Source organism: Nomascus leucogenys, chromosome 10 (assembly GCF_006542625.1).
Source record: "Nomascus leucogenys isolate Asia chromosome 10, Asia_NLE_v1, whole genome shotgun sequence".
NCBI lineage: Eukaryota > Metazoa > Chordata > Mammalia > Primates > Hylobatidae > Nomascus > Nomascus leucogenys.
The window spans coordinates 37,835,768-37,860,510 of record NC_044390.1 but is presented as its reverse complement, the minus strand read 5'-3'; the positions used below and the strand labels follow the sequence as shown (position 1 = coordinate 37,860,510).

General features: G+C 42.3%; 1 long non-coding RNA gene across 1 annotated transcript; it reads right to left on the bottom strand.

Moving 5' to 3' along the window:
- Positions 1-22,805: 22,805 nt before the first annotated feature.
- Positions 22,806-24,362, bottom strand: LOC115837060. Its single transcript, XR_004032117.1, has 2 exons — positions 24,097-24,362; positions 22,806-23,280 (listed from the first exon to the last, which is right to left on the bottom strand). It is a non-coding gene; the product is annotated as an uncharacterized LOC115837060 (long non-coding RNA).
- Between the last annotated feature and the right edge of the window lie 381 nt (positions 24,363-24,743).

Sequence of the window (24,743 nt, the reverse complement as noted above, 5' to 3'; positions counted from 1 at the left end):
TTTTTGTCACTTGAAATTGGAAGTGTCCTGAGGAATACAACAACATACGTAGAAATTTCTGGTTGAACAAACAGGAAGTGATGAAATAGGATTCATTCGCCCTTCATATTGATCCTCTTCCAGGGAGGATCTCATGAGGGCCAGTAAATGGTCTCCTGGTATCAACTGTGCATGAATCAAGACTTCTTTTTGTTCCTGCTCTTCCGCCAATGTGAAATCCATATGAAGTAACTGAAAGTTGCTTAGCCAGTCTTCTGATTCTTCTCCATCACCTGCTGCAGGTCACTTCCATATAACTAAGGACAGAGTTGTTCTGACCACAACTTTTAGTAACAGTTAGTACTTTGGGAGGCTGAGGTGGGCAGATTACTTGAGATTGGGAGTTCAAGCCCAGCCTGGGCAATATGGTGAGACCCTGTCTCTGCAAAAAATACAAAAATTATCTGCATGTGGGGGCACATTCCTGTAAACTCAGCTACTTGGGAGGCTGAGATGGGAGGGTGGCTTGAGCATGGGAGGTTGAGGCTGCAGTGAGCTGTGATTGTGCTGCTGCACTCCAGCCTGGGTGACACAGTGAGACCCTGTCTCAAAAATAAATAAATAAATAAATAAATTTTAGCGATATTTAATTCTTTGAAATTGAATTGCACTGCACTGGTTTCCATACTATTTACCACCAAGAACAACTTTTATTTTTTTCTATGTGAAAGATTTTCTTTACAAAAACATCACAGTTGCTAAATAATAAGGAATTTATTTATATTTATATATAATATAATATTTATATATTATTTGTTTTTGCCATGGGAAGTAAGTAAACACATATAAAGGAATTGCTTATCATTTGCTAAAAACAGCTTTCTACACAGACTGATATAATCCCTGCTATGAACAGCAATCTTTAGAATAATGTTATAGCTTCTATTAGGATTTTTGCAATATTGTATATATTGTGAATATAAATATATTGTAAATATTGCGCATGAAATATATATGTATATATACAATTCTCCCTTTGGAGACCCTAAATTGGGCACGTCTGACCTATTAAACACTGCTTTATGTTAAGTACTAAGAAGATAAAATGACATAGACCCTGTTGTAATGGGATTTATAATTCAGTTTATAGGGGAAAAAATAACCCTTTTTCCTCTACCCTTTTAGGTTCACTGGAGCACTGCAAATTAGACTGACAAAAGACAGATTATCAGGAGAAAAGGCATACAAAGAAGCTAATAGGCCGAAGAGCTTATATACCATTTTAAAAAAAATGATAAACTGTGGAGACTTGACAGGAAAAAAAAGGGTTTGGGGCTTTCAAGGGCAGTCCACTACGGGAAGGTGAATATATGGGGAACTCTTGTGGAAGCCAGGGGCTATCTTGGCAAGGTGTGTGTGTTCAGGTCCATCTCAGTGGTGACTTTCTTTCTTCTTCACGGCCTTAAAAATTCCCTTGGAGAGGCAATTTATGGCAGTCCTCATTTTCCAGGAATTTCTGATTTTAGTCAGATTTTTTAAGAAAGAGAAGCTCTTGGAAGACTTCTTTCTGCATCTGTCGGATCTCAAAATAGTCCTATCCCAAAGTGGCATATTTTGGGGTGGCGTATTTACCAATCCCCTTCAGGTTTCATTCATCCCTTCACCAAAAGTTTACCCACCGCTTATCAACCAAAATTCATTGAGATACAAAGTCGACTGACACGTGGCTTCTGCTCTCAAGGAACTTACAGCTTGATCCACAAGGCACATGCATTTCTGAAAGTAATGCAACTCTCAGGCTGTTATAACTAAATGCTGTAATAGGATAGTATGTATCTTATGGATTAGAATAATTAGGTTTCCATGGGAACACTGTCATAGCCCCTGGCCAACCTGCTGTGCTCAGTTCCTCTTAGCTCCTGTGACAATAGAGGTAAAGGTGACACAGCATATCCATAGAGTGATCACCATTACTCAGCAGCAACATGACCAGCATGTGTTATGGACCTGTGGGGAAGGTACCGAGATATCACAAGAACCAGGATGTTACATACAGGAGGCATGGTTTTTCACAGGCTGTTTTTTAAATGATACAAATTAGTTATGCTGGATTTTCAGGGTGATACGGTTGGCATTAGATGAGGCTGGGTAGGGCCCCACTCAGAACTTGTTACTGGAAAGGGGTCCTGATCCAGACCCTAAGAGAGGGTTCTTGGATATTGCGCAAGAAAGAATTCAGGTGAGTCCATAGAGTAAAATGAAAGCAAGTTTATTAGAAAAGTAAATGAATAAAAGAATGGCTACCCTACAGGCAGAGTAGCCAGGCTGGTTGCCCATTTTTACAGTTATTACTTGATTATATGCTAAATAACGGGTGGAGTATTCATGCCTCCTCCTTTTAGACCACATAGGGTAACTTCCTGTCATTGCCATGGCATTTGTAAGCTGTCATGGCGCTGGTGGGAGTGTAGCAGTGAGGTCGACCAGAGATCGCTCTCCTCACCTTCTTGGTTTTGATGGGTTTTAACTGGCTTCTTTACTGCAACCTGTTTTATCAACAAGGTTTTTATGCCTGTATCTTGTGCCAACCTCCTATCTCATTCTGTGACTTAGAATACCTTAACTTCTTGGGAATGCAGCCCAGCAGGTCTCAGCCTCATTTTACCCAGCCCCTATTCAAGATGGAGTTGCTCTGGTTCAAACATCTCTGACAAACTCACCATAACCTTGTGGGACTTGTTAAACTAACTTAATGAGAGGTCATTAGGCTGGGATGGCTCTATCACCCTGCTTTCCTATGTAAACAAATTGAAACTTCAGCTCAGCCCATCACAAGCCAACTGAGCATTATATTACCAGGGACTTTCTGCTGAGGAAATCCAAATAAGGCAATATCTGATCTGAACCAACTTAGTATTTTCTTTGTCTCACTTCTGCATTCACCCTATAATAGCTTTTCTCTTGCACTTCTTTGGCAGGGCCCTGACCACTTCTGGTTTGGAGCTGCCCTATGCGTGAATTGCTGTCTCCTCAAATAAACTCTTAATATTTTAATATGCCTGTTTGTTTTTTAACAGATCTCACTCCAGACAAGTAAACACCAATACCACCAACTTGAGTAGGCCTTCCATGAAATACTGGGGACGCTAAGAAGCCACACCCACTGAACCATTCTATGGTCATTCAGCATTTGAAGCAAATTGGAAAGGTGAAAAACCTGATTAAGTGGGTGCCTCATGAGTTCACCGAAAATTTAAAAAAAATTGTCGTTTTGAAGTGTCATCTTCTCTTATTCTATGCAACAACAATGAACCATTTCTTGATTGGATTGTGATGTGCGAGGAAAAGTGGATTTTATATGACAATCAGCAATGACCAGCTCAGTGGTTGGACCGAGAAGAAGCTCCAAAGCACTTCCCAAAGCCAAACTTGCACCAAAAAAAGGTCCTGGTCACTGCTTGGTGGGCTGCTGCCTGTCTGATCCACTGCAGCTTTCTGAATCCCTGGGAAACCATTACACCTGAGAAGTATGCTCAGCAAACCAATGAGATGCACTGAAAACTGCAATGCCTGCAGCTGGCATTGGTCAACAGGAAGGGCCCAATTCTTCTTCACCACAATGTCTGACTGCACATCACAACCAATGCTTCAGAAGTTGAACAAATTGGGCTACGAAGTTTTGCCTCATCTCCCATATTCACCTGACCTCTCGCCAGCCGACTACCACTTTTTCAAGCATCTCGACAACTTTTTGCAGGGAAAATGCTTCCACAACCAGCAGGATGCAGAAAATGCTTTCCAAAAGTTTGTCAAATCCTGAAGCATGGATTTTTAGGCTACAGGAATAAACTTACTTCTCATTGGCAGAAATGTATTGATTATAATAGTTCCTTTTTTGATTAAAGACGTGTTTGAGCCTAGTTATAATTACTTAAAATTCACGGTCCAAAACTGCAAGTACCTTTTGCACCAGCGAGATGTGCGTATGAGAGGCTTATTTCACCAAGCCTCTTATCCAGTCATCTGTATAATTATTTCAAGCACAGGAGGGACCCTACTTCATACTGAGGAGGATTAAGGAAGGCTTCCTGGAGGATTGGCTCAGAGCTTGCTGCAGGTGCATATTGAAAAGCAATTCGTTACAATTTTCTATAAGAGACTGTGGCTGAACAGTCTGATACACAGGTATGGTCAGAACTTTGTGTAACAATTTCTCCATCACACGTGTAGAAATCTTAAGGAAAGGAATACTCTCTCTCAGCAAGTTTAGCCCTGTAGCCAGATACCTTGAGTAGTGTTTCCTGAATCTTTAAAACCCACTGACTTCAAATAGCATGACTTCCAGAGTATAGAGGTGGGTATAAAGAGCAACTCAGCCCTGCACACCCTTAAAATCACATCTTGTCAAAAACATGAAGACTTTCAGGACTTGTGGATTCATTCCTCTTTCCATTGCCACTGCAAAAGCTCATAGGAAATTTTTCTCTGTACGTAAAGAAGGAAATCGTGCTCTCGCAGCTGCATCCTGAGTAATCACTTTTGAGATAAAACTATTTTTCTAGCCATAAAGGCTATATTTGAATTTCACCAGCTGCTTTCTTAATGATTACTAGACTATTTTGATAATGGCACCAGCTTCAGGAAAGGTGGTGATGCTACCTAACCTTTCTTTGATAAGAAAGATTTTTGCAGCAGGGGAGATTACACTTATTTAGTGTAATCCAGATGTCTCCTTTCTCAGTGTTCCCCGATTCTGCCAGCCTCATTGATCACTCCAACTATTGGTATTCAAATTAAAATGGCTTGCATATGTAAAAGGAAACTCAGAATACTTTGCTAGTCATTTTCTTTTTCTTTTTTTTTTTTTTGAGACGGACTCTCGTTCTATTGCCCATGCCAGTGGCACAATCTCAGCTCACATGCAATCTTCGCCTCCCAGGTTCGAGCTATTCTCCTGCCTCAGCCTCCAGAGTAGCTGGGACTACAGGCATGCGCCACCATGCCCAGCTAATTTTTGTATTTTTAGCAGAGATGGGGTTTCATCATGTTGGCCAGGATGATCTCGATCTCTTGACCTCGTGATCCACCTCCCTCGGCCTCCCAGAGGCTATTCATTTTCTATGGAAGTTCTCAGGGGCAGGGTGGAGTGGGATGTGGTAACTTTCTCCTAGGTTCTCTGATTTTGGTAAATTCTTAATCTCACTTCTCGGCCTCAGGTGGTTTTCTTTTCTCAAAACTGAAACACAGTTGCTTCTTTTCCTTTATCTTCCCTAAATGCCTTTATAGAAAGCATTTGTGGGTAGTTAATTTTTACAAAGGGTTTTTGAAAACAGGGAGATTGCATTGCTGCAGAGCATAGCAAATTCTTTAAAACTAAATATGGGATATCACCATTGATTTCTAAATGCAGATATCCCCAGCCCTTTTCATCAGTGAGAATTTCTCTTGAGCTCTCTTCTCCTGGGCCTCCAGATTCCATTTCCTGAACCCTGGTCCTCCTGCCTTCTCTCTTTACCTCCCTATTTCCTCCACCAACTTATGTCCTTATCTCAGTCTGTCCTTAGAAACTTATTTTTTTTCTTCTTGCATCATTATGCAGAGAAACAAAGTTACTACTGATTTCCTGGTTTTCCTTCTGAACAATATTTCAGAACCTATTTTATTTTATTTTATTTTTTACCGCCAAATGGCTCTTCAAAGCATTTTGCTAAGGAAAAAACACTTTCCTCTTAGGAAAAATTTCATCAACAGCTTTTACAATTGATCTTAGCCAAAAGGCTGAGAAGCAATCATCAACAGCCTTTAAAATAAGATTTTGTCATCTCCTTGGTACATTAAAGTCTATATCATATCCAGATTTTAGTAACTAATCAGCATTACTTTTATAGTATTGCGAAAATAAGGCTACATTTTGAAAATCACTGAGTAAGGAAACATAAGACTCAATATGGTCAGATTTTAAATTCATGTTCTTTCCATCTTTTTTTGTAATTTCTGCATATTGCTTCTTGAGGAGGAGATCCCTTCCCACAAGCAGCCTCACTGTATTTTTCTTTAAAAGTTTTTTTTTTTTTGTAGGCATTTATTTCCAGGAAAGTGTGGGTTAGCTTGAGATGGATATTAAAATTAAAGTTATAAACCTGAGGTTGCTTCTGACATGTGCAAAAAAGTAGGGAGTTTGGAAAGAGGTGAAATGATCACTTACTTGCTACCATCTCTGCTACAGCCAGAAATTTACACTTGGAAGCAAAATCTAGGAACACCATCTGAGACAAAGTTGTTTCTGGCTTTGAATCATAAATATTCATTCTTGGTGCCCTGTCCCATCTCAAGACTACAAATCTATTCCTTCAAATCTTACTCAGAAATGAGAGTTGATAAATCTCTGTGGTTTTAATTATGACAGCAATTCCATAAATTATTTAAAAGTAGTTTACATTTTCTTCCCAGTCATTTAATCCTCACTCACATCACATATCTAAGAGAATGTCCTCTTGTTTGAAAAGTTTGCTAAGAAGTTCCCAGTCAGGTCAATTTTGATACAAAGACTTATGAACACAGAAGCCTCTTGCTGGGTTCACTTCCAGCCTTCTGAAATAGGTATGATCTGAAAATGCTTTAGGGGGTTGAAGAACAAGGTGTGTCAGCTCCATTCCTGTGCACTAACCGGCTTGTCTGCCTCAGGGTCACCATGTGACTTTGTGTAGTGACATCATCAGACGAAAGTGATGCTTCCAGGGTGTGCCTGGGCCTGGACAAGGCCACTAGGGGACCGCCCAAGCCTGACTCTTTGGTCCTAAGGTATCCATCTGTTTAGCATTACATTTCTTATCCATTTGTTTCCTGGTTTTACCAGCTACAGAAGTAAAACAGGTGTGTAAAATATGGTCAGATCTTAATGTCTGAGATCCCTTCCTCTGCATCAGAGGAACTCAGCACTCCTGAAAGTGTCTCTGGTCATCTCTGCAAGTTTCCCACGAGGGTTTTACAGGTGCCCACAGAGCAGTCGGTCGTTTGGTGGCCTTTCATTCTCTTCTGTTTCTTATCCCACATTTCTCATCATCTACGTGTGTCAGCTGTTTTATAATAATACATATACAGTGGTAAACATTTGCAGAGTAACTACTATGTGCTGAGTATTACCCCATAGGTCATATACATATTAAGTTATTTAATTTTTATAGCCATCCTATGAGGTAGGAACTGTTATTACTCTCATTTTACAGATAAGGAAACCAAAGTCCAGAGAGGGGCCAACAAGCAAGTGGTAGAACCTCTTGCCTTTAACCATTTTGCTATTTGCATGTGATAGTCACGCTGTAGTGTTGACTTTATCTAGAGAGTGGGAACACAGGCCTTGACAGGAGTCACACCCAGGGTCAAACCCCAGCTCAGCCACTTACTCATCAGGTAGCTTTGGCAAGCTGCTTAGCTTCTTTGACCCTCAGTATCCTTATCTGTAAATGGAGAAAATATTACTAGTTTCCTCAACAAATTATTTTGGGATTAAATAGAGTAATGCACGTAACAACATGAAGTCCCTGGAGTGTTATAAGCATGCCCATAAATGTTAGCTGTGAATATGATAGCAGTAATAATCCTCCCTATAACCTTTTTACAGATTAGCAAACTGAGGCGTGGAGAAGTGGAAAACTTGCCTAAGATTAAACAGCATTCAAGGAACAGAGGCTGGGCTTGCAGCTCAGCCCTGGGACTCCAAAGTCTGCCCTTTCCAACTACATCGTCTAGCTGACTGCGAGCTCAGTTGATGGTAAAGACCTGTGGTAGGTGCTATTTGGGATGTGGTTTTGATCAAGAGATGCCCTGATGTTGTACACAATTACCTGTGATAAGAGCCATGTGTGAGAAGTTCCACCTGAGTGGACTAAATGGCACCCTGCTGGAGTGCTGAGCAGAGAGGAATCACATGACTGTGAGCTCAGATCATTTCTGGGTAGTCTCAAACCTTTGGCTGAGTGCCTAAATCTTCATTTCACCTCTTGCTGTGAAACTCTTGTTTTTCTTTAAACCCAAGAGTCCAACTCCATGTGTAATACAATATCATGTAAATGAGGGTAACCTTGGAAGGCAGGCTGCTTGTCATACTATAGTGGCTTTGTTGCTGTAATGAAAACCACATGCTTCATGGTACTTTTAGACTAGTTAATATTAGCAGATCAGCTGCATTTTTATTTAGATATTGCTATTCCAGCTGTGCTTTTTCTGGTTATTTCAAGAGAATTCAGAATTTCTACCAAGCCATAAGCTTTCTTCAGGAGAGTGGAGAGCTGGAAGAAAATGGCCAGCAGTTTCCCCTTGGCTCTCTGGTTTCCACATGGAATTTGTCATTGTTTTCCCGAGTCACTGTGAAAGGAAGATGTGGTTGACCCAGGCGCTTGCTTTCAAAGAGTAGTGGAATAAATAGCAAGGTGGAAAAAGTATGAAAAATGACTTGACTTTGCCCTGGGGCTAAGAGGAAGGAGTAGAAAATAGGAAAGAGGGAGGAAAAGGGGCATGCCTAACCACCTTGCTGAGTTCTTGAAATTTGCTGCAATGATATGGTTATGATTATGATTATGATTGTTTTGAGAAAGGGTGGATCATTTCTTTCCATTCTTAGTCCTCTTTGGAGTCATTTGGATCTCTAAATTTGCTTCTCAGAGAAAGTTTTATATTTCTTGGGAAAGGTCTTAAATTACTTTCTTTCCCAAATAAATTGGGTCCCTCTTTCTCTACCCAACATTAAATATCCAATGTCCCTGTGACTGGAAGAGTCCCTTCTCTCTCTGTAGAAAGAAACTGGAGCAGACAGAGAACTTTGCCTCCCAATCTAGTAATGTCATTAAGAGCAGTGATCTCAATCCTTCGGGTAGATCTCTGTGGACCTAGAGATTGATTGATGGGCACTTTCTCCTCTGCCCAGCAGGCTGGAGGAAAAGGGGTACAAGAAAGAAACTTACAGCGTTCCTCATAACCATCTTAACGGCAAAGACCTGTGTGCTGAGTATTAGGTTAGCTTGTGCCGTACTCACAGAATCAGCAGCTCAGACCCTTCTGTCGGTGGGGGATGGGGCTGAGGAGATTTTGCTTTGGCATGTGTGTTGCTTAACCAATGTATTGTGCATGTATTGAGCCCAATAGCTATGAACAGGAAACTACTTCATTTTCTCTGCCAGGACAACCTTGGAAATATACTCTGCTCAACCTTCCCTCCCTGTCTGCGTCTGTAGTCTGATCGTGTTCAAGCAACAAAAATGAGTCTCTTATTGAGGATTATGACTCATCTATAAGTATGAAAAGACCCAATAGAGTCTAAATCAAAGCCTCAATCTCTTCATATCTTCTCTCATTTTCACAGCCCAGGCATGACCCTTGCTGGGGTTCCCACAATAGGAAAGGAGAGTCTGGTCTCGTGGTCTGTTTTTTCACTTGTTCCTGACTCACTCCTCCTCCCCGATTTGCCTTGCTGCTTTTGGTTTCTCCATGGTGGGGGAGTGGGGCAGAAAGGGAAACAGAAGATGGACAGCCTTTTTAAAGTATCTGGTGCTCTTTGTGGCTCTGTCTTGGCTGGCTTTGCCCAGATGCTAGGCCCTTCGTTACACTTTTCCATGATGTGTGTTTGTGGACCCTCTGCATTGGGACTTTTCTGATGTACTAGTTACTGCTATTGGTGCACGCTCTTCAGCCAACCGCATGCGTCCCACTTTCCTCCTTCCACCCCAACTCCTGTCTTGGTGGTTGTACTCCAGCCTCTCACTGCTGATATCTCCTTGCTCTGGCAGGCCACCCTATAAGGTGGGCTCCTTTCAAGATGTTTCAGGATAGATTCCATGGTGTCCACCAGGCTCACGGGAACTCCTGCATTCCTGCTCTACCCCACCAAGGAAAATAAGGCTGCTTCCCCTGCTGCCTCTGTTCTCACCTGCCCTCTTGGCAGTTCTCGGCAGGTTCCTGACCTCAGAAATTGTCTCAGCATGAGGCAGGCTGTGGTCTCTGTTCAACTATGTCTTCCAGTCTTCAAGGACACATGTCAAGTTCTCCCATGGGAGAGAAAAGCCAAGGGATCTCTATTCTCAGGCATTCCCTTCAACGAGCTCTCTTGGGGACTTTCAAGTCTTCCTTTACATACTCTGGAGGTGAAAGACCAGTTTTGGCACCTTCTAGTGAGCCCTAGGATCCAGCAGGTCTCTGTAGGATTGGGAATAGAGGTGCTTGCTACTTATTGTTTTCACGTTAGGGGCTTCAGCCAAAATGCAGAGAGAGCAGGAAAATCCCATTTGCACCTAATGAAAATGTGTAGGTTGAAAGTTCATCAGGAGTGAGCTTGCTGTGCTGACTGCACTTTGAGACTTCCTCGTGAGTCATTTAGAAAAATATTTCCAGATTTTACTGTCTCTGGAAATTAGTGTTTGCTCTCAGAAGGTGCGTATGAATGTGTATATATCTGCTTCAATGATTATTTGCTAGATAAACAGAAAAATAATAGCCATGTCTACATTGGCAGAAAACTATATATAAAATTTATGGAGCACGTCTTTGCTAAGGTGTGCTCTCTATATCTGTTAACTCTTTAAAGCCTCACTATAATTATCACCATATCACAGAAAAGGAGATTGAGGTGTAGGAAGTAACATGAGGAGGTCACAAAGCTAGGAGAAGACATCTTCAAGTCCTGGTTGCTTGGTTTCAGAGTTCCTTCTTTGGGCCACTGCATTCCTCTACCGTGAGGCTGGACTGCACTGAGGAATAGAGATGTTCCCCCATTGCTGACTTCCTGATGAAGCTCCTCTGAATTTCCTTAGTCTGAATGATGCATAATTAAGGAAATGTACCCCTAGGGAAGGAATGGCTCCAAGGTCAAGGTCAAGTCTGAGTAGTGAGTTGGGTATCAAACTTTGTTTTTGACACTCTGCAGGGTGGGAAGAACACATTGTTTTGGAGATGTGAGATACTGTGTAGGAGCAAGCTTGTGTCCATGATGGAAACCCCATGAGGAAAGTCTACCTTTTTGGCAGATGACAGTCTTTCCATTTTATCACAAGTCTTTGGACTTCAGTCACTCTATGTTTCCCTCCCTGAGTGCAGACCTTGATTTGTCTTAGACAAATTTTCCCTTAGGTAATGTGTACAGATTTAAGTTCCACAAGAGGAAAATGTGGTGTTGGCTCCTTGAGTTACCCTGGTTGTTCAGATGAGACCCATGTCTTCTGCTCCTCTGTGGTGATGCTATGGAGAATGAAGGGTCTGGGCACTTGATTGAAGTATAGCCAGTACCACGTCAACCTCTTGTCTGAATCCTTGAAAAGGGAGAAGTATTCATCTAAGGGGATTGTCTGGGAGTTTTGGATGGTGATCAATGGAGGAGAGGCCTACGGAAGTAGAAAGGAGAACAACATGGTGCTCAGAGCAAGTTCCAATTCAGAGAAGTGATGTGAAATAAATCTCCCGCTTCCCAATGTATTCTTAAAGAATCTGACCCATACCTGGGCAGTAGGAGAAGAGGATGCTTGGGTTAGCTCTTTCTTCAGTAAAGACCAATAAGACTGTCACATTCTTCATGCTTTCAAAGACCGCAAGTCAGAGTGAATTTTTTGTATCCTATTGAATGGGATTTGGCAGAGACAGAATTGAGGGGGCCCTGCTAGATCTGCAAGGGCAAGGAGAGTGCAGGCATCGAGCTTTGTTTGGAATCCTGGCTGAAGTGTCTTAGGTAGGCAGTGAGGAAAGTCAGTAGTCTCAGCTTCAAGGGCAAGTGGAGTCTAGAATAAAGGGGGGTAGTCTGGTGGTGAGGACAACATCAAGAATCAGGCATGGCAACTCAGAAAAGCATCGTGGAGAATGCTTTAGTATGTCAGACTTCGTATGGAGTAACTTTCATCTGAGGACCATACAAATAGCAACAGAATAACAACGTTTACCAGTCTTCATTCATTTTACAAAAGCATATAGAAGGCTTCATGTGTGTCTGGCCTTGCATTAAGCTCTGCAATTAGAAAAGCCTGATCTTTTTTTGAACAGTCTGTAGTCCAGGGGTGATCTGGAACATCAACATGATGGTCTTCTAAGTTTATTGATGGGATACACACAGGTGCTCTGGGCTCATAGGAGGGTATACAACCTAGACTTTAACTGGGAGAAGTGATATCCAAGAAGACTTCCTGGAGGAAGTGCTATTTAAAGGGAGGCCTGTTCAGGAGGGAAAGGCTAGAGTTGAGGCTGGAGAGAAACCATCAGGGTCAGATCATAATGGGTTTTATGACAGCCTAGGAGGTAGATAGTGCTGTCATTATTTTATAGCTAATGCCAGTGAGCTCAGCGGGTTAAGCGACTTGCCCTGAATCAAACAGTGCAGGGGACAGACCTGGAATTGGATCTAAAACCTATCTTACCACAAAGATGAAGCTCTTTCCACTTCACTCCTCTCTGTGCTTTTTAATTTGGGAAAAGTTTAATGAGCTAAAATTTGTACCCCCTCAAAATTATGTGTCCATCTCTAATAGGCCTCCCTGTCCCACTTTGAGCTAAAAGTCATTGCATCCTCTCAGGATGAAACAAATTGAAATTTATTTTAAAATATTCTTCACTGATCCTGGTGGAGGCAGCAAATCACCAAAAACTCAGCTCAGGGCATCGGCCTAATGCCTCTGTGAGGGAAGTCTTGGAAGAGCTGGGTCACATCTGTATTCCAAGTGAGAGAGTCCAGAGAGAAAAGCACACAGCAGTTTCTTTCATAAAAATTTTAAAAGGACTAGTTTGTTCATGACCTTGGTTGATTAGGGTCAGGTACTTGACATAATAATGCTTAATATATCAGAGAAATCTGTGTTTGCTCACTGGCCCATGCGCCTGATCCGGCTTCCCCAGCTGTAACTTCTCAGGACTCAGCTCTCGGGAAATGCGAGTCAGTTTGAGCTGTTTTTTACCCCCTCCCTTCCCAGTTTGGTGCAAAATCCAATGTAATTTTGGCATTTAACCACTGATAAGTGAAAAATAAAGTTCATTGAAAGTGAGTGTTGTCATAGTTCATAAGAACTCACAGTTCCTGCATCTGGACAACTGCCTTCTTGGCCAGACATCCGATGACAGTCTTTCCATTTTATCACAAGGCTGTGGACTTCAGTCACTCTATGTTTCCCTCCTTGAGGCAGTGCAGACCTTGATTTGTCTTAGACAAAATTAAGAAGCAATCAAAGAATGCCTTTAGGGCTTTTCCCTCTCGTATGGAGTTTCACATTCAGTGGCTTAGGTGCCCAGCATGCCATGATCTTTCTCTCCTTCCGTTGAAATGATGACCAGGAAAGAATCTGAAGCATAGCCACTGGAAGGGAGGAGGGAGTAATTATGACAGCAATAGCAGCTAACACTTAGATAGCACATACCATGGGCAAGACACACGATTCTCAGTTTCATGTACATTGACTCACAAATTGCTCCAATAACTCTACGCATTAGAGAATATCATTATCTCCTTATGACACAGAGAGGTTAGTTTACTTATATAAGGTCATGTGGAAGGTTGTAGAGACATGATTTGAACCCAGGAAGTCTGGTTTCTTCCATGTACTTAACCATTATATTTGAGAATGAGCGTGATTAGTTGGCCAAGATGTTGCAAGCACTGTGCTAGACACTGTAATGTGTTATATTACTTAGCATTCCTAACTAGCTTTCGATAAAGGTTTTAAAACCTCATTTTACAAGCAAGACAGAGAGGATAAATGATTCGCTAGGATTTCATACCTACTAAGTGTCAAGGCAGAAATCTAAATTATGATCTGAATGAGTGCAAATTCCACATCGTTTCCACCAGAGCATTTCGGGATCCAGAACATCAATCCCAGGGTAAGTGTCACTCTCTTTAGATATGGCTCTCACCTGAAACCTCAGCACTCCAGGAGGCTAAGGTGGGAGGATTGCTTGAGGCCAGGAGTTCAAGACTAGCCTGGTCAACATAGAGAGACCACGTCTCTACAAAACAAAAATTTACAAAAAAATTAGCCGGTCAGAGTGGTGTACACCTGTAGTCCCAGCCACTCGGGAGGCTGAGATAGGAGAATCACTTGAGTCCAGGAGTTTGAGGTTGCAGTGAGCTATGATTGTGCGCCCCTGCACTCCAACCTGGGCAACAGAGACCCTGTCTCCAAAAGAAAAAAAGTATCAGAGCATTAAGTTAGGTGATAGGAGCTATGATCATTTGGGGTACACCTTTGAGTAGTGACCAGTAGGTAGGAGAAATATTTTATTTGGTGGGGGTGGGGGGGCATGGGCGATGAGAGTTTCTTGGCCCTAGAAATTACACTCTGTAGGCTGGTGTCTACTCAGCCACGCTAGCATGCTAGCCTCACATAGAAGCTTTTTCTCTGCAGTTCTAGCCCACTATATTTGACTGGCCCCACCCCAATAGTTCACAGCTTCCCCACCCCCAAGTCACCATATCTGAAATTAAACTTGCTTTCCCTATATTCCCATCTAGGGTTAATAGTGTTGCCTAAGGTTGAAATACCCCTTCTCCTTCACCTGCCACATTTAATCAGTCCCTAAGTTCTACAGATTCTGCCTTTTACAAATGTTTCCAGTCTATTCTCTTATGCCTCATCACTCACACTGACTTTGTTTGGATCATTCATCATCCTTTGCCTAAATTATTATAGTTGTCTCCCAAGTGGCCTCCTTACTCTGAGTTTTTCTCTCCTCTACTCTATCCATCATACCGCCCCTTGTGTAATTGCTCTAATATGAAAAGCTGATCATGTCACTTCCTTGCCCAAAATCTGTCTGTTGCAGGACCCTAGCACTTACATAATATTTCCTCAAACTGCATGCTAAGGGCTTCAGTGATGTACTCTTGGGACTGAGGGTATCTTCAGAAATTTTTAAAAAATACTTTAATTTCAAGGACAGTTTAAAATTTAAATAGATGCATCTTCTAGATCATTGGATGACTGTTTGTATAACCAAATGCTGCCAGTTGATTTGTCTTTACAACTGCCTTTGCATTTAAAATTACCCTGAAGACAGGCTGGGCACAGTGGCTCATGCCTGTAATCCCAGCGCTTTGAGAGGCCAAGGCAGGTGGCTCACCTGAGGTCAGGAGTTTGAGACCAGCCTGTCCAACATGGTGAAACCCGTCTCTACTAAAAATATAAAATAAACCCGTCTCTACTAAAAATATAAAAATTATCCGAGCGTGGTGGCTTGTGCCTGTAGTCCCAGCTACTCGGGAGGCTGAGGCGCAAGAATCGCTTGAACCCAGGAGGTGGAGGTTGCAGTGAGCTGAGATCGCTCCACTGCACTCCAGCCTGGGTGACAGAAAAAAAAAAAAATTACCCCAGAACCAAACATATAGATAAGGGAAGTGCTGGCCATGTGACATCACCACAGCCTCTTTGAATGGTTGGCTCCATGCTAGTTTGACTAGGGAGGAGTGACATTACTGAGTCATTGCTCAGCACATCACGGAGACAACCTGAATTGAAAATATTCCACCTGCTTATAGTCAGTACCACATTCCTAGGCAGCAGACATTTTGTTTTGGTAATATTCATTGCATTAAATGAATTTTGTTAATTTGCATTTAATTGGTTTTACATTATAATTCTTTTGGATTTATAATTGCATAAGATATACACACTGGGAAGTTACACCCCATTGTTAAACTAAATTTGGTCTGAGAATGCCTCCCTACCTTGAGTGTAACAAACTACAACCTAATTTAGTACATACACAAACTGAAAGCCTAACGAGGAGTAAAGTCTCAGCCAATCACAGGCTACCAGCTGATCAGACCATGTGCAAATAAGGCAACCACTGAGCTGTAACCAATCAAGCTGTTTCTGTATCTCACTTCTGTTTCCTGTCCATAAGGCTGCCTGTCCAACCTTGTGGACCGAGATCTCTGAACCTCTTCTGCTTCTGAGGGCTGCCTGATTCACAAATTGCTTATTGCTCAGTTAAACACTGTTAAATTTAATTCATCTAAAGTTTTTTTTTAACATGCTTTATGTTTGTATATATTTAAATAATATAGTAAAAATGAGCTGTCAATACCAAGAATATTTAATTAAATTCTTTTAAAAAATGTGATCCATACAATTTTCCATACCAAAGTCTGGGAAATCCTTACCTGACCAGTAGGATCAAGTGCAAACTCCTCAGAGTGGTATATGAGGCCATTCTGCCCTGTCTCCAACACGCTTCGGCCTCATTTCCTGAATCTCTCCCAAAGGCTGCTCCTTTTCACTGGAGTAGAGCTTCTGGACAGTAGGGACTCTTTCTTATTCATATGTGTACCTATGGAACCTACCAATGAGTGTTTACACAATAAATTAATGCAGGAATAAATGAATGAACGTGTGATGGAAGCCAGGAGGAAAAGGAACAAGGCTCTTTTGCAGACCAATTAGCCAACTCCAAACATTACTGGAAATAATAAGAGTAGAGCTTCTGGACAGTAGGGACGCTTTCTTATTCATATGTGTACCTACAGAAACTATCAGTGAATGTTTACACCATAAATTAATGCAGGAATAAATGAGTGAACATGTGATGGAAGGCAGGAGGAAAAGCAACAAGTCTCTTTCACAGATCATTTAGCCAACTCCTAACATTACTGGAAATAATAAAGTTCCTTGCATAACCCCAGGCTGGGACTTTCCAGCCTCCCCTATCTCAGCCACAATTCTATTACAGAATAAGTTATTTACAGGCAGAGGGAGAGAGAGACAGAGACAGAGAGATAGAGAGAGAATGAGAGAGAGATAGAGAGACAGAGTGTGTGAACAGAAGCTAACACTCAAAGGTGGAAGGTCAGATGCAGCCTGTATTCTGAGAGGAGGATTCATCTCCCCACAGCATTTTCAACTGGGGAATTCTCAGAGGATCAAAGAGAGACTCGGTCCACACTGCCACCCATCCCATCTGCAGCCTACAGACTGCTCCCCTCCCACTCGTTTTTAGCTTCCCAAGGAAGGATGATTCACTTAAACAGACTTTTATGTGTACTTTATTTTTAGTCCAGAAAGTATTTGTTTTCAACGTTTGTGTATGGGAATGTGAGTTCAGGTCAGCTGATGTGGCAGTGGGCATGAGTAACTTAGCAAGCAAAACTGCACAGCTTATCACGATCTCCAAGGCCCATGTCAGTTCCAAACTGCTATGCTCATAGTACTTACTGGGTGACAGTCAATTGTAGTGATCCCTATTCTGCTCTCATTCCCATATAGAGGACATGGATGTGCTGTGTAGCCAGCCTGATCCCTTAAAAAGGAAGACTTTTCTTCCTTCCTTTCTTCTTTGCCTCTTTCCTTCTTTTCATCATTCAATAATTGCCTCCAGTGGCAAGCTTGTCTGGCCTTTGACCGTGATCCAACACAATAAAATTATAAAATAAGTTATTCTGTAACTGCAGAAAGCTTTACATGTGGACAATTCAGTTGTAACAAGGAGGGTGTCAGCCATGGATCTTTCCCCATAAACTTGACTTTTAATAGTGTATTTGGAGACAAGGAGACCTGGGTCCTCCCAGCTCTGTGACCAGGAACAAGTCATTCACCTGTTTTGACCTTAGATTCCTCTTCTACAAAGTGATGTTGGAAAAATACCTGCTCTTTTTTTACATGAATTTCAGTGATGAGGATTGAAATTAAAATGAGATGATTTTCGTAAAAAAGCTTCGTTAACCGTATAAAGTACTAAGCTAATCTAAGGAGGGGGGGGTTAATTGTTCTTAGCATGCCTTTCCCCTCATTAGAATGATTGCATCCGATATATGTGAAAGTGATTTTATAATAGGACATTAGCTTGGTACTGTTTAGCAGCCATAATGGACACCCTTAATCCTTCTACCAGACAAACATACTGGGCCGTGGCAGGGGTGCTTCTGGACAGAGGCAGGCCACCACCACTGCTTGGAGAGCAGGTCAGAGGGCACGTGCTGTGGGTGGAGAGGGTCCCAGTGCTGAAGGCTGTCTTCGTATTGTGTGTTGAGCTCTAAGTACAGATGGAAAACATTTAAATGCAAGATGATTAAGCTTGCTGGTGTCCCCTTCCTGATATGGATGGGACTTCCCTTCCCAAGGATGGTCATTGTTCAAAAGAATTGAATAAATTCCCAGGGATTTTTGGTCACTTTAATTATATTCTCTCACTGCACTCAAACGGCAAGACAAAGTCATTCTCTGCCTTTTGTGAGCTGTATGTAAACACCCTGCTTTATCTATCTATCTGTCTATCTATCTAAGCTATTACATTTTATTGTGGTATGATTAACGTGTAAAACATGTACATATTTAATGTAAACAACTCAGTGAGTCTGGGGATAAGTGTCCACTCATAAAACCATCAAGCCTGTAGACATCAACAATCACCTCTCAAAGTTCCCTCCCATCCGTTTGTTATTACTATTATATTGTGGCAAGAACACTCAATATAAGATCTACTCTCTTAGAAATTTCAAGTATACAATACCATATTGTTAGCTGTAGGCACTATGTTGCACAGTAGATCTCCAGAACTTATTCATCTTTCATAACTGAAATTGTATACCCTTTGACCAACACCTCCCCATGTCTCCCTCTCCCCAGCCTGTGGTAACCAGTGTGTCTCTGCTTCTATGAGTGTGACTATTTTAGATTCCACATATAAGTGAAATTATACAGTATTTTTCTTTCTGAATTTGGCTTGTTTCATTTAAATAAATAATGTCTTCCAGGTCCATCCATGTTGTCATAAATGACAGGGTTTCCTTCTTTTTAAAAGCTAAATCAAATTCCGCTGTATATAAATACCACATTTTCTTTATCCATTCATCTGTTTTGGACACTTAAGTTGATTCGGTATCTTGGGTATTGTAGATAATGCCACAATGAACATGGGAGTGCAGATATCTCTTTGAGTTACCAATTTCATTTCCGGGTCATATGGTAGTTCTATTTTTAGGTTTTTGAGGAACCTCCATCCAATTTTCCATAAAGGCTATACCAATTTACATTCCTACCAACAGCGCACTAGGATTTCCTTTTGTCCACATCCTCACCAACATTTGTTTTTTTTAATCACCCCACTTTAAAACCACAGTGATAACTTGGTGAGGTCGTTAGTTCTTTAATGCCTGCCCCTTCCTTCCTGCTTTCTGGCATGTCACCCACATGCAGAAATGCATGTTGGGGAGGATGTGTTAGTGCTTCAGTATGGGAATAAAAGATCTTTTCCAATGATACAGATATCTTCCTTGTTCCCTACCTCCTTTCTTTTAGAAAAGGCACATATCCTCTTGAAGAGATAAAACCTACCCTATTCATGATGGGACAGCACTTTTCTCACTGCCATCTTGAGCCCTATATTCAGGCTACTCATTCATTCATTCATTTATTAATCCATCCAGTACACAGTGATAGAGGTACTACTATGTGCCAGACACCATTTGAAGTGCTTGTAATAAAACAGTGAACAAGAGAGACAGGGTCCCTGCTTTTATGAATCTTATCTATCTATGGAGCAAAAGGACATAGTGAATAATCAAATAAACAAGTACATGGAAAGACAGCTTTGGATGGTGATGAGTGCCATAAGTGAAATACAACGACATGATAGGGAATGATCAGGGAGGGGACTATCTGGGAAGGCTTCTCTGGGGAAGTCGCATTTGAGCTGAGACCCGAGAAGAAGGAGGAGCCAGCCATAGACAGGTCTGGGACGGAGTATTCCGTGTTAAGGGAACATCAAGTGCAAGGGTGAAAAGGCCTCTCTAGCTTGCTGGGAAGCTAAACTTTGCTTTGCTGAAGTTGACAGCGGCTGGGTGTCCAGATGCGTAGGCCAGTTTTCTACTCTCTAAACCATGTCACCAGTGAGTGCTCACAGGTTCAAGAACGTAGGCTATCCGCTTCTCTCCTAACTGCCCCTTTTTGCAGGGTTTTCTCCGGCGAAGAGAATAACACAGATTGTAGAGCTGGTTTTAGGTCACCACCTTTGCTCAATTATCTCGATTTCTCTCTAAGCCTCTAAAGCCTTTGCTGTGTGATATGCCTACAATACTTACTGAAGCCAAAAGTAGCACACAATTATTCCCCTTAGGTAGTACTAATAGACATATTGACTTTCAAGTCTTAAGACACTGACCTTAGTTTGGGGACGGATAGTGGGACTGATGTAATGCCCATCTAAGAAAGGATACCTGGGCCGGGCATGGTGGCTCATGCCTGTAATCCCAGCACTTTGGGAGGCCAAGGCAGGTGGATCACCTGAGGTCAGGAGTTCGAGACCAGCCTGGCCAACATGGTGAAATCCTGTTTCTACTAAAAATACAAAAAAAATTAGCCAAGCATGGTGGTGTGCACCTGTAATCCCAGCTACTGGGGAGGCTGAAGTGGGGGAATCACTTGAACTTGGAAGGTGGAGGTTGCAGTGAGCTGAGACTTAATAGAAACGACACCTGTGTAGGGGTGAGCAGACCAGCCTCCTGGTGTTCACAGATGAGCTTAATCAAGGAGAGTGGGGGGTGGGGCAAAACCCCTTTACAAATCAATGACGTTGGAGAAAGAGAAGCAGACTTCAGATAGAAAAGTTATTTACTAGGTGTTAAGAGCTATCTGTCTTCTTGTAGTAGAACGACCCATGAGTATGTTTTTGTGAAAGTTCTTCCAGACACCTGAAGGAAATTGTCCTCCCTCTATTCTTTTCTCTTTATGTGCCCATCATCTCTGGAAGTAGTTGAAATACACAGTGCTGTGGTTTGATTCTGTCCCCACCCAAATCTCATCTCAAATTGTAATCCCCACGTGTTGGGGGAGGAACCTGGTGGAAGGTGATTGTATCACGGGGGCGGTCTTCCCCTTGCTGTACTCGTGAAAGTGAAGGAGTTCTCATGAGATCTGATGGTTTAAAAGTGGTATTTTCCTCTACTTTCTCTCTTGCCTTCTGCCATGTAAGATGTGCCTTGCTTTCCCTTCATCTTCTGCCATAATTGTAAGTTTCCTGAGGCCTCCCCAGCCATGTGGAACTGTGAATCAATTAAACCTTTTTCTTCATAAATTACTCAGTCTCAGGTAGTTCTTTATAGCAGTATGAAAACAGACTAATACACACAGTGATCACTTTTTATCACATAATTAAATTTAAGAAAGTAGTAAACAGAAGAAAATACACTGTAACTCATATCAAACAAAGTGAGTGTTGCTTGTACCCAAAATTTCTGGGCCAACTCAATTCCAGAGTCTTATTCATCCCCCAAGTAATGCTATGGATCTTCCTGCCTCTTTGTTTAAAGCCCGTCCCTGAAGTGCACCCAAGAGGCTGACTTTGATCTCCAAGTTCTGTGCCACATACATCTCCATTAGAAGATGTTGCTCATTTCTCCTTCAGGGCTAACCTTTGCATGCAGCATTCATTTACTCATTTAAGACATTTTTGAGCTTGGGCTGGAATCAGTTTGAGGGATACAAGTCTATTCACCATTATGAACAAACTAAACCTGATTCTGGCCCATGTGGAGCTTGAAGTTTACTGAGGGACATAGACAAATAAGAAAGAGTGATGTGGGGTGAGAACTACTTTGACAGAAGTTAAACAGAAGTCACAGGGAGCACAGAGGAGAGAAATGAGGAATGCTACTCTCCCAAAGAAAGCCAGAAAGACCTCTCTGCCTCTGCTGGTCTCAGGTCTCATCTTCTAGGTATTTCCACTACCTTTTTATCCTCTTTCCTGCCTCTGGAGAGCCAAAGGCCACAAGGTGGAACTGCCCATTTCGGTGACTTTCAGCCACATAGCCAGTTAGAAGTCATCTTCTTTTTACCCTTACTGTCTGGCAAGTCCCTGTTCTGCATCATTTTTGCCAAACCAGGTTTTCCTCCTAACGTCCTCTGGCTACAGCCTCCTCTTGGCCCACAACAAATGACCAAGGGTTTCCTATTGACAGGAACATAAGGCTACTATCTCAGTGGGACAAGGATTTAGGGTCATTGTCCCAGGAGTGATGATGCCTCATGCTCCTTGTGACACATCTAGGTTAAGGGCTTAGGAGAAGACTTTTGTGGTTGTGGGGAGAGTTTTCTCTCTAAAACTAACAAGACTGTATGGGAATATCATCAGCTCCTGAGGCTTCATTAGACCTGAGCTCTAACCAGAGGATATAGGGGGGAACTAATGATATTAAGTCAACTATTCAAATGAAGAGATTTGCATGCATTCCCAAGCTTAGGACCTGGTAAACCTGCTAGAATTTTAATAATTTCAGCTGTGGCTGTCAGCGCTTTTTATTACACATTGGCTGACTACACTGGGTAGGAAATACGCATTAATAAATTCTATTGGATACTTCTGGGGATGAGGTGAGAGTTTCAAGATGAATAGTGTTTATTTCTGTACAACAACCACAGCTCTTCTCTTATTCTTTATGACTCTTATTCAGCCCACATCACAGCAAATGAAGTAACAAGATCACACATTTGTTGTATTCTATGGACCCTCTCTTTCACAGAATCATTACATTACCAGGTTATCCACTGGCTACCCACTGGCTTGAGACTGACAATTCATTAGGTTTTTTTTTTTTTTTTTTGAGAAGAGTCTTGCTCTGTTGCCCAGGCTGGAGTGCAGTGGAGTGATCTCAGCTCACTGCAGCCTCCACCTCTTGGGCTCAAGTGATTCTCCTGCCTCAGCCTCTTGAGTAGCTGGGACTACAGGTATGCACCACCATGCCCAGCTAATTTTTGTATTTTTAATAGAGACAAGGTTTCACCGTGTTGGCTAGGCTGGTCTTGAACTCCGGACCTCAGGTGATCCACCCGCCTTGGCCTCCCAAAGTGCTGGGATTACAGGCATGAACCACTACGCCCGACTGAGCTATTTTTATTATCTTTTTTTTTTTTTTCCAGTTGAGAAGCCTGAGCCTCAGAGGGGTAAGTGACTCCTCTCATTTATGCTGCTGGCGTCTGGTGAGGCTTGGTCTTGGCATTCAGGTGTGCAGATGGGTATTTGTGTGGTGGGGAGTAGAAGTCTCTTCTTAATGTTCTGCTGACTGCTCAGTGTTTTATGATGAGCCCAAGTCATTTGTCTTGCATCAGTTTTTCCTTCCTTGTTCTAATGCTTCTCTTTGGATAGAGCAAATGTATTCTTTTGTTCACCAGCTGATCCTTTTATCTTTGAGGAGGTAAAAGAAGTAGGTTTCCAGCAGGGTAAGAGGGAGTATGAATGAAGGCCATGGGAGCATAGAGCAGGAAGAAATGGTCCCAGAGGAGTTGCCTAGTGGCCACCTAGGATGAGAGGCAGATTCCTTGAATCTGTCTTCGATGTAAGGTGAGGCTGTGCCTACGGGGATGAAAGAAATGGCAGTGAGGGTGAGCAGCCTCCCAGAATACACCTGGGCCCCCTGCTCATGGTCACTGGTTGGTTGGAGCCACATCTGGGTCTGAGATTCAGGCTGGACACAAGATTGCTGTGATGGATGTACTTTCATTTCATCACATCCTATTTTTATAACAGCAATATCAAGAAAACGAACACACAAAGCTAGATCACCATGGAGAGCAGGCAGTTTAGATGTATTTGTTTTTCCCCCGTATTTTTAATGCTTTGCTTGATTTCTCGTCATTTGAAGTTGCTCCTCTGATGTTACAGAGATAACATTTGCCTGATGATCTCAGCCAGAAAGTGGTCACAGGAGTAGCATTCCACAGGACACTGAGCATTCGCTCTTGGGAGCACATCTTTTGCACAAGGGCAAAGGAAAAGAAAGGGCAGCCAAGGCTGGGGCGAAACGCAGCGCCCTCACCTTCGAGAAGGACGCATGGGGAGAGCGCCCTCTTGTGGAACTCGGCTCACTGTCTAATCTGCCTGGTAACAGGCGCTCTTTATACCAACAGATATATTTTTTCCCCATGGATTTGTGTTTGAAGGTATTCTTAGAAAATTTTGAGTACAACTCTCGGCTGCTTTTCATATCCACCAAGAACTGACAATCTGAAGTCAATGTGCAATTCAAAAGGTGGCATTTTTTTAACAGAGCCAGATTAACTGTGAATTATCTCCCAAATTGGCATGTTGGGTAATTATTTTCATATTTTGGTGCAGAGCCTTTCAAAATATGGGTTTTGCAATTACGTTAAAAAAACCTACTTCTCTCACCTGTGTAGGATTTAAGCAAAGCCCAGGCAGTTTGAGGTTATTTTTAGTCCTGATTAATTATTCAGCCAAGATAATTCCAAGTTCAGCAGCTTATTTGGAAGAGACATGACAGCTGGGCTCTCAAGTCAGCCTCAGGTCAAAGCCGACATCTTCATAGCAAAACCGTGCTCTCCCCACATTTTGGGGAGAGGGCAGCGGGTTGCATTTTCTGTGACACTGGTGTCAGCTTTGCCAGCCTGGAGCCGGTGAGTGGAGGGAGAAACTGCTGATTCAGGGGCCTTCAGACATGGCCGATTTCACAGCAGCGAAAATAGGTCACTAATGACATGTGGCAATGAGCCAATAAACTGTGGCCAGGAGCTCGGAACGGTCTGCTGGTGGCAAGACACATTTCACTAGAACTCCAGAAAGAAAGCAATCTGCTTTAATTTGTTTAAAACAACCATAGGGTTGCAGAACTCAGAGGCCAAGATTGTGATCTCTCTCCCCCTTGCCTTTATATTCCTTAACGTTCAAGTTTATTGTTTCAGTTTCTCCATCTTCCATTCTCATGCACTGAAATAACTCTGGAGCTCCTGCTTCTTTTTTGAATAGTCAAGCTGATATGATTCTTTTTTCCCCTCGAGTGCCGGGGGTAGAATGAAGAT